General features: G+C 44.1%; 1 protein-coding gene across 4 annotated transcripts in view; it reads right to left on the bottom strand.

Annotated features, from left to right (window-relative positions):
• Nucleotides 1-14,741, bottom strand: part of Boc (BOC cell adhesion associated, oncogene regulated) — a 77,874-nt gene that overhangs the window by 20,049 nt on the left and 43,084 nt on the right. The window lies entirely within an intron of this gene.

Below are 14,741 nucleotides of genomic sequence, written 5' to 3'. Positions count from 1 at the left end.
TCATAAACAGGGTAGATGACGGACAGCCTGGCTTTCTTCTGTTGCCCCATTTCACCCTTCAGGCAGAAAGAGTGCCACCTATAGGCCAGGGTGAGCTGTCTTAGATTCCTTCCTGTGGATGTAGGGCCTCCTGGGCTTTTAAATAATTATCTCATCATTATTTAATTTTTTGTGTGTAATGTCTGACCCTGTTATAAGTGCCTCGTGGGAAGCCTATTACTTTTGGACTGCACACCCCAACCCTAAGCAGCTATGTGGGACACACAGCAAATGCTCTCCAGATCCTTCTAGAATGGAGACATAGTTCAGAAGGCTGAGCCCAAGGCCAGCTTCATGAGCATTCAAGCCTTTGGAAAGGGTCAGTGCTTGATTTAATACTCTGCTGTCTCCATTTTAACATTCTTCATCAGGTTTGAACAAGGGGCCCTACATTTTATTTTTGCATTGAGCCCTGAAAATTATGTAGCCCAATCCTGATGGAGTGAGTCAGCCAAGACAGCCAAGGAGTTTTCTCTCTGAGAAGACGAAGATTTGGACTACGGGAAGGGGGCTGCAGAATCAATGCCTTCTAGCTAAATGTCAGTAACTTTGCTTTTTAAAAGCAATTAACTTAAAAAAGAAATGCTGAGGTCTTAAGCCTCTTTTAGGCCAGTGTGTCCTGTACCTGCTAAGTCAGAAGGCTTCTCACAAAGCAAGCTATGAGTGACTGACTGTGAGCTCAGGGTATCTGGAAAATTCCTCAAGCACTGAGAAACACTCTCTTCCACGGTCTAATAAATTCAAAGCTACTCCACCAAGGGTTGTTGTTCTTTTTATCCCCTCTTTTTCTTTACCTCATTCCAAGGAAATTTGCCTCTAGCAAGAATGTACTTAAACCTAACAGATTATTTTGCAAGATGTGAGCAACTGAAAGGAGTTTGGCATCAGAATGCTATCTCCATTTTAATGGCCCCAGGCTCCTGCCTACTATACTTGAGAGCTAATCCAGGCACGGATCATGCACTCCTCCAGGGGCCCACCTCACAGACCCCATGCTAAAAACACTGGGCCTCCTTAAGCCCCTCTTGGCTCTTGTTGCCTCCTCTGACAACTGCTTGGGTGGAGACAGAAGGCTGTGCGGTGGGGGAGGTACAAAGCTGGGCACTGGTCAGCCATTCTCCCCTACAGCCCCTCTGTTCTGATGCCAACATGTGTGCAACAGCCCATGCAGACAGGACCCAGGACACCCCAGCTGGGCGTCTAGATCCCCACAAGCGCCCACTGGCAGGCGAACTTTCCTGGCTTCAAAACAAATAAGCGGCAGTTTGGTCCTTGGCTGTGTCCCCTCCCTGTGCCTCCTAAGCTTAAGCCTTAGCTGTTGCTTAACTAGACAAACACTCCCAATTTGGCTGCTGGAGTAAAACTTGAGTTTCACTAAAAGGATCAAAGACAAGAGTAATGAAGTGATGTATGTTCTAAAAATCAGAGAGCTCCTTTCCTAGTGTTTTTGGGCAGGAAGGAGGCCAGAGAGGGGTGGAGACTTCATGATCAATAATGGCCTAATCAGCCATCAGATGGGCAGATGCAGAGAGATCCAACTGGCTGCATATGAAGGAAAACAGCCTGTTCCCAGGCCCTTGGCTCTGCAAAGTCAATTTCCTGGCCGAGTCCTGGGCTGTACAGCAAATGGGCCCTTTAATTACTGATGGGGTTAGCTGGCCTCTGGGCAGCAGAGAATGGACCAGTTTTCCTAGGAAGTGGTTTGAAAGGACACCTGTTCCTTGCCTATTGGCTGGGATGTTTGAGAAATTTGTTAGAAGAAAGTTTTTGCAATTTTAAGCCTCTCACCTTTCCTCACACCCCTCTTGCATCTTGCCTCTGTGCATTCTTCCCGCTACTTCATTAACTTGTCCACATTAATCAAATGTCATTGGCCACTCTTGTTGTGTCTCAGTTCCCACGGGCCAAAAGTTCTGATCTTCAGAGCCACCTCTGGGTTCACAGGCCCTCTTGTCACAGAACTTGGTGCTTTCTGAGAAAGGCCATAATATTTTAGGCTCTGTACAGAACCCTGGCTGGGTTCCTTCTCAAAGCTCAAATTCTAAAGGGAAAATGTATCTTCTGATGTCTCATTGGCACGTACTCCAATGCCAAATGCACATTATAGGGATTTATTCAAACACACATCATATAATGTGCTTCCTGTCACATTTAAAGGATGCAAAGGACATACATGTTTTTGGCTATAGGGGAAAAAAGAAAGCAAATAAAAGACTTATAGATCCATGTGGTATGGCTGTCCATACCAGGATCATATATGAAACTACAAATGGACAAATTTTATCTTGAGTCCCCGTGAACTTCTTTCTCACCACCTTCTGGTCTCCATCCTTCCTTTATTAATAAGAAACAAAAGAGAAGAAGAAGAAGAAGAAGGAGGAGGAGGAGGAGGAGGAGGAGGAGGAGGAGGAGGAGAAGGAGAAGACGAGGAGGAGGAGGGGGGTAATAGAAGCAGCTCAATAGATCATGAATTAAGTTACATATTTAATAGAAGATCATGCATTCTCAGCACAAATTGTCAAATCTTAATTGTAGGCTTATCTCCCAATTTTAGTTCTTACATGTTCAGTTATAGGGTATATTGGATATTGGTTCAATGTCCCCAGTGTCATCCATAAACCTAACAATCCCTTTCAAGGCATTTCCTCATTCAGTCTTCTCCCTGTGTCCTCTCTTAGGCTGCAAATCAAAGCTCTATTTTGTTGAGGTAAAAAGTCAAATAATATGGCATCTTTGGCTGCATGTTGTAGGGACCCTCAATATCTCCATCTTGACAATTCTGGTCTTTTGGCCAACCAGGTGTTCCTGCATATAGTCCTGTCTTACCCTCCTTCCATGTTCTCAAGGATTGTGAGACAAGCCTGCACTCATCTGCTGAAGTTTGAATGGGACCCACCAGATTATGGGCACTGCATGGGGCTCATTTGGTCATGCTGCCAGGATGGCTCGGCAGCCTCAAGGCCATGGGCAGGTTTCTGTGCTGATGGATAATTCTATTCCCTAGCCCTCATGGCCTCCAAGCCTTGAATTGTTCCTGTGGCAGCTTGCTATATCTATGCTGATGTTACAAAGCTCAGAAAAATTTGGCCTTAGTGGAGTGCAACCAGGTAGCATGCTGACCCTCTGGTTCTTCTCTGCACCTCAGGCTCTTTTGGAGAGATGGACCACATGCAGGGGAAGTCAAGCTTCTGAGAGATTTCTCAGGGTGAGCCCTGGCTGAAATTGGCAGGCCTTGGCACTGCCTCACTGTGTGGCTTCTGGCAAAGCAGGGCTTCCCTTATGCCCTGAATGGACAGGCGAAGAATTATATGCTATTATCAAACCCTAAGTCACCTGAGGAATCATGGCTTGGCATGACCCTATAGCTAGTCCTTGAAGAAAAGTACTCTAAAAATGGAAAGCCACTGAGCATGTGGGGCAACTATAGAAGCAGAGTAGATATACAGCTGATAGAGCTCAAGAAGTCAAAGATCCTGGCACATGAAGAGTGGACAGGGTTCCTACATCCTGGGCAAGCTTGTCAGAAGCTGCCCACTTGGGAAAGTGACTAAGGCTTTTACTTTAGGGGAATTGAGCAGCTCTGGCTAAAGTTAAACCTAATTGCCCCTTCACAAAGCTGGGCCAAACCAATATATTGTGTAGTCAGCATTTGGTACAGTGTAATCCTCCAAGCATCATTGCCTTCCAACCAAGTACTCAGCCAACCAAGTACTCAGAACTGTCGATTGCACCAGGTACTGCAGAAAATATAAAGAAGAAATACCTCTCAACCTCAGGGAGTTTTAATTTAATATGAGACAGACAAAGAAAACATAAGACAGGATGCAATCATTCACCAGAGCTGTGCCCACCAGCATGGTCCCCATCTCCTTCATCAGCATAGCTGCCTAAGCCAGTCCACTGTGATCAACAGAGAACTTAGAGAAGAAGTTGTCCTATCTGCTCCTCACTTTGCAGATAGGACAGTGGATAAATTCATTTACTGTCTTTGAGATTTTTTTTCCTGCTGGTCCAATCGCACAAATAATTTTGGCTCCAAACAAAGCTCTCGCCTGACAGTCATGGAAACATGACATGAAATTTCTCAAACACACTTTCTGATGAAAGCAAGACATACTATGCTCTCTTTTATTTAAATAAAACAGTTTCCATGGGGAGAGGAAAAAATAAAACAACTTTGCAGATGCCAAACATATTGGTTGTCAAATCTTGTATTTTTTCTTGCTGTTAAGGTGAGGTGTGCACCCAGATTTGAATGGTGGGAGCAAGCTGAGAATGGAGAAGAGATGAAAGAGTCAATGTGGGGATGGGATAAAGGCAAAAAATTGTCAAGACAGGAGACAGGAAACTGGGTGGGCAGGGGAGGAGACCATAAAGGGAGAAGTGTGTGAGGAAGAAGAGAGAATAAAAGGAATATATTTTGCAATGTCATTAAATGATTTGCAATAAGCTGGCCTAAGGCTTCAGGAATTTCTTGGCTTGAACCAATTAAAAATATTTTTAGAAAAAGACATAAAAGAACAAGAAATGTGATTAATCCTCAAAGACAAGTCAAAGATGGAGCCCTGTCTCCACTGAGTCTGGCAGCCAGATGAACAGTGATGATGGCTGTAGACCATCTTAGACTTCAGTGCTGCTGTGAGGTAGGGCTGGTTCACAGAGCTGGGAGTTTCTTTTGGACTTGAGAAAGGAATGAAATGGTTTGAAAAAAAAATACACTGAAGAAAGAGAGAAGGAAAAAAAAAAGATTTACTTGCCAGCAACCCACATCACACATATTTCTCTGATCATCTAAATATAAACTATAAACTTTGCAATGGGAAAATTAATGTGAATCCCGGTGGTCCGGACTCATCGGAGCCAGAGCTGGATCCTGGCACAGCCTTCGGCAGGACTGACGGCCTGCACAGGAAGAGAGACAGGAGAGAAATGGAGGCCATGGAGCTGGGGAATGGGGATCTTTGGTATATCCTTTATAAACAATTCCAGGTGGGAGAGGCAGGGCCACCGTCCTGGGGACAAGGGGGACCCATTGGTGCCTACTTTTTCTTCCCACACACCTGGGAACTGTGACTTCCAGTAGCAGCAGCAGTGTGCCAATTCTTGTCCGCCATGATCTTGCCACGTATCTGCCTTGTGATTGTGTGGCAGGACATAGAGCCAGTCATGGACCTCTCTTCAAGGTTCCAGAGGTTCCTCTGAATTTAATTTCTTTTTAATACCTTTGATGCTTCTCTAATATCCATCAACTTTTTACAAACCCATCTTCAATCTTTTTGTATTTTCAACCTGTTTACAGGCTGAGTTCCTGCTTCCTCCTTTATTTACTTCTTAAAAACCTTTAATACATCAGAACTTGGTGAAGACATCTTGAAATCTCTTTTCACTACCTGCATGACCTTCTTGGTCTTGCAGATTTCAAACACATTTTATCAGGGAGCTTTCTTCTTCCTCAACATTTACCCAAGAACTTCCGAGTGCCAGGCGCTGTGTAAAGCCCCATGGACAGATGGGTAACAGTGGCTCCTGTCCTGGGGCAGAGACATCCCGGCAAGGGAAGGTGCTAGAAGTAAACCCAGGACACAAGGAAACCAAGAAGAGACCATAGTTCAGACTTGTGAAGGTGAGGGGATTAAGATAAGGTTCCTGGAGAGAATTAGTAATGCAAGGGAGGTGGGAAGGAATGGAAAGAGGAAGGTGCCATTCCCAAAACAAAGGGAAAGAGCAGGTGGGAGGGGGACTGAAAGCATCCTGCCCAGGCTTGAGTTTGCCTTTATGATTCCTGGCATTACCAAATGTTTTAACTGGAAAAAAAAGAACAGATGCTCATAATTAAGCACAAGACTCCCTATAGAAAAATATGAGGGCTGAGGCAGGAAGATGGCAAGTTCAAGGTCAGCCTTAGCACTTCAGCACGATCATCTCTCAAATGATAAATAGGGCTGGGGATGTAGCTCAGTGGTAAAGTGTCCCTAGGCTCAATCCACAGTATCAAACAAAAGAAAAGAAAAATAAGCTATTTTTGCCTTAGCATTTTTTTTTTTTTTTTTGCTTTGACTTACTTCATTTTCTCACTGTTAAGTGGTCCCCTTTAATTTAAATTGAACAGTTTTTCCATTTTTCAGGGCTGACATGCTTTTCTATATTTGGGGGGATTATTACCAGATTTCAAAAATGGCTGAAAGTCTAAAACCAAGGTCAACGTAGAAACTAAACTTTTCCACAAAAAATGGGCCAAGGGACTCATTTCTTCTCTGGATTTTTTTTCTTTTCATTATAAAGGAACTGTGTTACATCATTTTCCATAATGGGGTTTCAGTGATTTTAACCCAACTCATCAATTCGTCCCTCAGTCCCTCATCATTGGTTGGTGCAAAAGGTTCTTCTAAGTCTGTCTAGGCTCATTGTCTTAGCTTAGAAAACGAACCTAAGATTTTATTTAAGCATGTGGCTGTGTGTACAAAGGATGGATTGGGGGAAGAGGGAGTCAAGTGTGTCCTCGGTAAATGGCAACCATTGCTACATACAGAATTGGGCCCCTAGCTGTTAGGGGCAGGCATTTGCCCTAACTGAGTTCATACCATGGATCTGTCAGGGTGCTTGCTTGCACCTGGTCTGACAGGATTAGGTGGTGTTGATGTCAGAGTATCAGGGAAAGTTCTTGTGACATGTGAATTTCCACCTGTGTCCAATACAAGTCTGAGAGAGTTAATGTGACTTTGACCTAAGGCTAAGAGGTATTTCTTACTCATTTTCTATTAAGATATGCAAACTGCCTAATACCTTTTGGGGTCTAAACTGTCTTACAACAATTGTCTTGCCCAAATGGGAAAGTAAAATGCACAGAACTTGAATAGCTAAATTTCAAACTAAGAGAGTTCTCCTTTTCTCTGGACCCCGTGCAGCTGTCTGTGTCCCTCCCAGCAGAGACCGACTTGCTCTCAGCCCTGGCTTTCAGCCAGAGACTCCCTGCCCCTCCTGGGGCGGCTCAGGAAGCCACCTGTGTTTTCTTTCCTCCCCCAACTCTTCTTCCCGCTGCCATCCCTTCATCACAAAGCAAAGGGCTTGCACAGGATTCCTTGGGACACCCAAGCCAACACACAAATGTCTTTCCAATTTGGAGCGAATGGTTCCTTCTTGTTTGGTCAGGGAGTCATTGGTGGACTGAGCCAGAAGACAGGGTGGGGGTGGGGGAGAGTGTTGGCTAGAGAAAACACGCAGGTCTCCTTTCTTATCAGAACACGTACATCCCTACAGGTAAAAGAGATGAGAAACAGGAGGAAATGGGAAATGAGACGGAATAGCAAGAGACAAGACATTGCTACTGGTGGTTCTCCATGGAACATCTCACTACAGAAATGAAACACACTGTGGAAATATCTGTACTGTCCCAGTAATGTCCTGGGTCTAGGTGTGAGTGCACAATGTTGAGCTAAATTTAGTTGTTAAAGTTCTGAGAAAAGTATGTAAGGATTTACATACTTTAAAAATTAAAACTAGAGTGGCCCCATACAGTCTTCAAGGCTCATCTCTTGAGTTTTCCTCAGTTCCCTGAAACTGAAATAAATCATGACTAGTCTCTGAGCGTCTGTTCACAAGTCAGGCAACTAATGGGGCTGACTTGCTTTATGGCTTATGAGTTACCAAAGTCCGCCTTAGACCGTTAGACTGAGAGGTTCTCAAGGGCTGGGACCAGGTCTTAGCACTATAGGAAACTCTAAACACCGAATCTTAGGACACCAGCCTCCAAAATATCCAAATAGAGAAGTCAGCACTGGGAAATGGATAGTTTTCATTTATTTAAGACTCACAAACTTAGATTTTTGTCTTATTTAATAAAAAAATAAATAAATGAAAGATTCGTGGATAGAGTACATTATTTAGAGGTAAGGTACTGGGAAAGAAACTAAATGGCAGAAGTTAGATTATGAAGAGAGAATTTGTTCCTCTATTCATATTTTCATATACTCTGGGAGAACACTAGAGAAGTTGCTATAAATGAAAGATACATTTTTTGGATTGACTGACATTAGTCCTTGCATGCTGCCTATTTCTCCTCCCATCCTCTTGTCCACAAAGCATTTGAAGTGCCTTATAAGAATATATACTGTGAGTGGGCTGGGGATATAGCTCAGTTGGTAGCTTACTTGCCTCATGTGTGCAAGGCCCTGGGTTCAATCCCCACCACACACACACACACACGCACACAAAGAATCATCAAGTGTGTTGGTGATGTTCTCCTTACTAAGTGGAGTCATTCATAGATGGGTATTCATTAAAGTATTTTTTTAAAAAAAGAATATATACTGTGAAACAGAAGCTAAATTTTACAGTAAAAAAAAAAAAACACAAAAAAAAACACAAAAAACAAAAAAAACCAAAGAGCCGGGTATGGGGTCGTATGCCTGTAATCTCAGCCGCTCGAGAGGCTGAGACAGGAGAATTGCGAGTTCAAAGCCAGCCTCAGCACTGGTGAGGCGCTAAGCAACTCAGTTGAGACCTGTCTCTAAATAAAATACAAAAATATGGGGCTGGGGATGTGGCTCAAGCGGTAGCGCGCTCGCCTGACATGCGTGCGGCCTGGGTTTGATCCTCAGCACCACATACAAAGATGTTGTGTCTGCCGAAAACTAAAAAATAAATATTAAAAACTCTCTCTCTAAAAAAAAAAAATACAAAAATATGGCTGGGGATGTCACTCAGTTGGTTGAGTGCCCCTGAATTCAATCCCTGGTACCAAAAAAAAAAATCATGATACAGATATATATGTGTGTGTTTGTGTGTGTGTGTGTATATGTGTGTGTGTGTGTATATATATATATATATATATTTTTTTTAAATCAAGGTAGGGGAAAATTAAATCCAGAACTGAAAGCCTTCATGAAATCTGAGCTACCTGTGTCCAAAGCAATTCTTAACAATACCCATGTTCCAAGGCAAGAGACTCTATGAAGCTGTTCCTGCAACTCTGCCAGCATCTCTCAGATGGGACTAAAAAACAGAACCTCTGAGTCTATATTTTCAATTGTACAACTTCATCTAAGGTGGAAATGTCAAACATCCAGAGGGCTGAATCAAGTCCAGAAACGTTGAGAAATAACCATTGCACTGACAGTGTGCAAACATCTATGTTTAAAGAGACCATTAATGGCTCTAGGGGCTGAACTTAACAGGGAATCTAATTTCTTCACAGTAGCTCCAAAGAGTTATGTTCCTAAATTACCTCAGCACGTGGTATATTTGAGGTGGACATCCAAGGGGTTGTGATAGTTAATTTTATGTGCCAACTTTGTTAGACAATGATGACCAATTGTTTGGTCCAACACTAGTCTAGAGGGTGTTGTCAAGGTATTTTGGTGAGTTTTATTATCATTTACAATCAGTAAATGGTGGGTCTCATCCAATCAGTTAAAGGCATTAGGAGCAAAGACTGAGGTTTCTCAGAAAAAGACAACATTAAAAATCTGCCTGAGATCCCAGTCTTTAGACTCAAGGATGAAACTTCGATTTTTACCTGACTCCAGGCTGCATGAGCCAATTCTTTAAAATAAACTCCTTTCTTGGTATAACATGTAATTATACATGTATTATGTCATACATACATAATTTGATTTATCTCATATATATGTATGTGTGTGTGTGTGTGTGTGTGTGTGTGTGTGTATTTGGTGTTGGTTCTGGTTTTCTGGATAACGTTGACTTCCTTGATAAAGGAAGTTAGAAATATTTTAAGGAACAATGTCTACAATGGTGCTTAATGGCCTATTCTAGCTCAAAGCCAGAATGCAGATGATTTTAATGAAGTCTCTCGTAGGAATCAGAAGTAAGGAGAGCTGAGCAAGAGGAAGCATGGCCTGTTTGAAGAATTTGCCATGCTGAGGGCCCAGGTCAGCATAGCCTGACAGCCCAAGCCAACCTCTGTCTGAAGGAACAGTGAGCAGCACTGAGCCCACAGAAACAGATGGGCAGCTCTGTGGGCTACAGTGACAAACACAGTGACACCCCTGTCTCTAAATGAAACACAAAATAGGGCTGGGGATGTGCTCAGTGGCTGAGTGCCCCTTCAAAATATAGACATCTATATGTCATTTGACCCTGTGTCTGGTGATGAGATGGTTATGTTCATTCCACACAATTGGCAATCTGAGCAATTAAATGATTTATCCAAAGTCAGAGCAAAGACTTCAACCGAGGATTTTTAAATTTTATTTTTTTCCCATTATACTAGTGTGGCTGTGCATTGTATTGATGGGGTAAATTAAATTATGATCACAAAGGGCACCTCGTCCCTTTCTGACGTTTCCTCATTGTCGTGAAGGTGGCTCCTCAGAGGGAACACTTTCTTTCCTGTCAGCCTCTCTACCTGCTGATCTCTGGGACGTGAGAAAGGATCACTAGGAGTACGTGCCTGATCTTCATGCTCAGAGGTCTTATAGAGAGTTCCAGAACTCCTCTCAATCATACCAGCATCAACTGAAGACTTCACTTTAGCTGGAAGACTAAAATTTCCACATATAAAACTATAGGTAAGTAACTTCCCCGTTACCGTCTATTTTATTTCCAACAACAACTGGGACAGTGGATGCTTGGACAATTGGGAGAATTGCTTAAAGAATAGAAAACGTTAAAAGTAAAGGATTAGGTAGGAGTTATCTGAATGGTGGGTTGTTAGAGGTAGGGGACAAAGAACAGCCTCCCTGTGGCATGGTGGCTCTGAGGAACCCTTGGGCCTCCTTGTTAGGCTGTGGTATCTGGTGTTCCCTTGGTGGTGTCTGCTATGGGTTCAGGAGCACAGTAGGAATATTTGAGTCATGTAAAGAGGTTTACTACCTGGTATAAAGCTTCTGACCAGAAAGAGGAAAAAAGGCAATCAAAGTCAAAAGCATTTTAAAAATAGGAATTAGACTAGATGATCGGAAATGAGGCACTAGCAGCAAGAGCGATTTCTCAAAAATGAAGTTTAAATAAGAAAGAAAAACATTCTCCACAGGGGAGTGTGAGATGCCCTGTCCTCAGAGTGAGGGTGACTCCATCTGATGGCCAGGATAGCCTGGGTGGAGGGGGAGAATGCCCAGGTGAGACTTTTCGGGTGGTCTCGACTTCTGGCTCCATTTTACCTGAAACCCAGAAGTAACACTGGTGTAAGAGAGGCCTGGGCCAGTAGAGTTCTCCAGAGGCCTCCTGAATCCTCAAAGCAGGTCCTCAGCCCCATCATCTAAAGCTCTAAGTGATGGCTAAGAGTTAGGCCAGGCGGTGGCATTTTGCCAGGTAGGCCCAACAGCACCCACTTTGTGTGAGGAAGAACACAGGAAGGCAGGCTCAAGAGGCCAGAGGAAGAGAAGGTAAATGCTGAGAGTGTGTGGGTGCACATGCCTGTGCCCAGCCTTTCCCGGAGACACAGAATCCCGTCTACCCTGCAGCCTCCTTGTCCACCAGCCAACCAGCAAAACACAGCCCCCATTCTGCTCAGGAATGTGCTTTCAGAAACTTAATCTAACTGCTAAATCCAGGCCAAATCCCTCAGTGGCATTAACCCAAAGACAGCACCCCTTTCTCTCTCCCCCACCTGCCTTCCCGCCACTGCTGTCTCCCCCAAGCTTGGGAGGCTGCGGTTCCATTCCACCAGCTCCACCTTCTGCGAGACAGGGACCCCCAGTCTGCTCACCCTGTTTCCATTGCTTTCTTTCCCTCCACTCAGGCCCACACATTTCACTTGTGATTCATGTCTAAATGACAAGCCAATAGTTCTTGGCTTTCAAACAAGACCGCTCCGCTCTCGCACATGCCCCTTCTTCTCTCGCTGTGTCTTCTTGGGCTGCAACCAAACCCTTCCCTTTGTCCTCTCTGCCAACCACACATCCCTGCAAGCACCAGAGAGAGCAGCAGCCAGGAAATTTTTTTAAAAAAATAAATTGTCTATAAATTGTCTCTCTTCACCCAGATACACCTTGAAGCAAGAGGAGGAGTCCAAAATCAATCTTCTCCTTTCCAACCCTCCCTTTGCCAAACAATAAAAGGTTCAGCCTGATTCCTAATTACCCTGAATGAATGGTTATGGAATTTCTGGAGCCCCCACAGACACGTGCAGACCATTTGTAGATGAAATCTCCCTCCCAGATACCCTCTAAAGGCATAAAGTTGCTAAAAGGCATGTCTTATTTATAATAATGAACAGCTGGAAGTGAACTAATTGCCCAGCAATAGGAAAAGAATTCAGTTCCTTATGGAGGAGCCACTGGGGGATGTTCTAGGGCCATCTATAGTCAGGAGCATGCTTTGCTGGGGCCAAAGGATGGACCAACCAGGAAGGGGCATGATGGGATGTGTCAGAGTGATGGTTACACAGCGCACTGGATGGTTCACTAAAGATCAATACACTTTGTGTATTTTACTGTGAGCATTTTATACTTGTTTATAAAGAAGAAAGTAAATTATTTTATGGTCAATGGCAAATGCATATTATATATACAATGTCAAGGGAAGAAAATAAGTAGACACTGGAATTTAGTATCATCATTACAATAATGTAAAAATAGGGGTATGGATAAAGACTTGAAAGTGCATGTGCCCAAATGACAGTAGTTCGTTTGTAGAGATGGCAGGCTTGAGAGAGACATTGTTTTTATATATTCTAAAATTTCTATACGCAATCACAATTTCCAAATATAAAAGCCAGCCTCAGCAAAAGTGAAGCACTAAGCAACTCAGTGAGACCCTGTCTGTAAATAAAATACAAAATAAGGCTGGAGATGTGGCTCAGTGGTCAAGTGACCCTAAGTTCAATCCTGGTACCCTGCCCCCCACAAAAAAGCAGAAGTAGAGATTATAAAAAAGAAGTATAGTTATGACCTCAGCCCTTCCATTAAAAACTTTATGTTAGTGGTACTGGGGACAAAAGCCAGTGCCTTGTGTACACTAGGCAAGTGCTGTACCCCTGAGCTACACAACCCCAGCCCAAGTCAGTCCTTATTGATGTGGTGAGATGTCCCTTCCCCACTTCCACCCTCTTCACCTAAACCTCCAAGCACCCTCCCTTACACAGAACCAGCTGGCGACAGCCTTCTGGTACTCAGACTTAATGGTGCTTCCTCTGCCACAAAGGAAAATGGCTTCCACTGTGTGGGGGCTTCCGGGGGCAGCCTGACCCCTCAAGGAGATAGCTAAGGACACACTCTGCCTCCTCCCCTTAGAAAATGGCTGGGTTGCTCAACTATCTCCCAAGGAAACGGGGGCACAGCCAGCAGCCTGTGTTTCACTCTCCCACGGAGCAGAGTCTCTCCAGGGAATCTGGGGACCAGAGGGCTGGCTTTTCTACTTCCCCATCTCTTAGCATTTTCCTGCTAGAGCTCATGCCTCGCACACCCCGAGGGCCCCAGCTGGCCACGATGGAGGTGCATTTCAGAAGCTTGCTGTCTTAGGTATGAGCCATGACATGGGACCATGAACTTCCTGGAACTTTGTCATTCATGAGGGTGGTGATGGCAACATGGAAGCCCAAAGCAGGGGTGTCAGGGATAATGGGACACTGCTAAATCATGAGGGAATAAGCCCTGGAAATCTCAAAGTGGAAATCCAAATGCCATTTAACAAATTTCCCTATTTTCTACACCTCAGGCTCCAGAAAAGGGCCAAGATGGAAGCAATTCTTTATCCTTCTAGGTTCAACGCATCATAATGAGTGTTGGGACTGCTGTGCAGCCTTCCGTGATTAATCTGCCAAAACTCAGGTTGCCTGATTATAATGGGTGGAAAATTAGGTAACACAAGTGCAGTGCCCAGGACGTAGCACATACAAACGGTGAAGCCCGTGGTGTGTCAGATGGCCAACCCTGGTCACTCCCACCTGGCACAACATGACAGGGTCCAGTAGGGTGGGCCCATGAGGGTGGCGACTGGAATACCTGTTCTGCATAAGGCTCCTCTTCCCGCTGTGACTACGTCAAATCACTCGGCCCTCACTTTGTTCTGTGGAACCCTCATAATATATATTTAGGTAATTTTGTAAAAACCAAGTCTCACTTTCACAAACATGAAAGAAATAAAAACAGTCATGAGACAATCTGGCAGGAAGTACCTGGAAACAGAATCCACCAGATTTTATCGGGTTGGGAGCAACCTTAGAAGCCATCTGACCCTTGGATTCCATATGTTGGCCTGAGGATCTATGTTCATGGTCATGTAATAATCAGAGAAAACAGAGATCACAGATAACACTGATTCTATAACAAGCAGAATGTCTGCAGACAATGACTTTAATAAACTACCTTATGCTGAGTGTAACACTATGAAAGGAAGAAAGAAAGGAGGGAGGGAGGGAAGGAACGAAAGAAAATAAACCTTGGACCAAATTGCCACTGAAGGTCTTGGTGGTTTCTGTTTTCTTCATCTTTTTCACTATGCTCTACAATTTATATTCCAGGCATCTGCAGTATGCTTGCCACTCACAGAGGCCAAGTCCTGGAAGGACAGGCTCTGTTACCCAGCCTCCTACATGCTCTGACTATAAAGGTTAAGAGAATGGGGTGATGGTGATGGAGGTGCAGGGTGACAGCAGCTGGTCCATCACAGGATGACAAAGTGGGGACACAGGATGTGGCTCAGCTCTGGGATCCCCAGAACTGTTCACCCCTGCAGATGTTTGCTCCAGATACTGTCTTGCTCAGAGATTCCCCAGGCCATGATGGTGCCCTCAACGTTGCCCT

Source organism: Urocitellus parryii, chromosome 2, assembly GCF_045843805.1.
Source record: "Urocitellus parryii isolate mUroPar1 chromosome 2, mUroPar1.hap1, whole genome shotgun sequence".
In the NCBI taxonomy this organism is placed as follows: Eukaryota; Metazoa; Chordata; class Mammalia; order Rodentia; family Sciuridae; genus Urocitellus; species Urocitellus parryii.
This window is presented reverse-complemented; position numbering and strand designations above follow the sequence as displayed.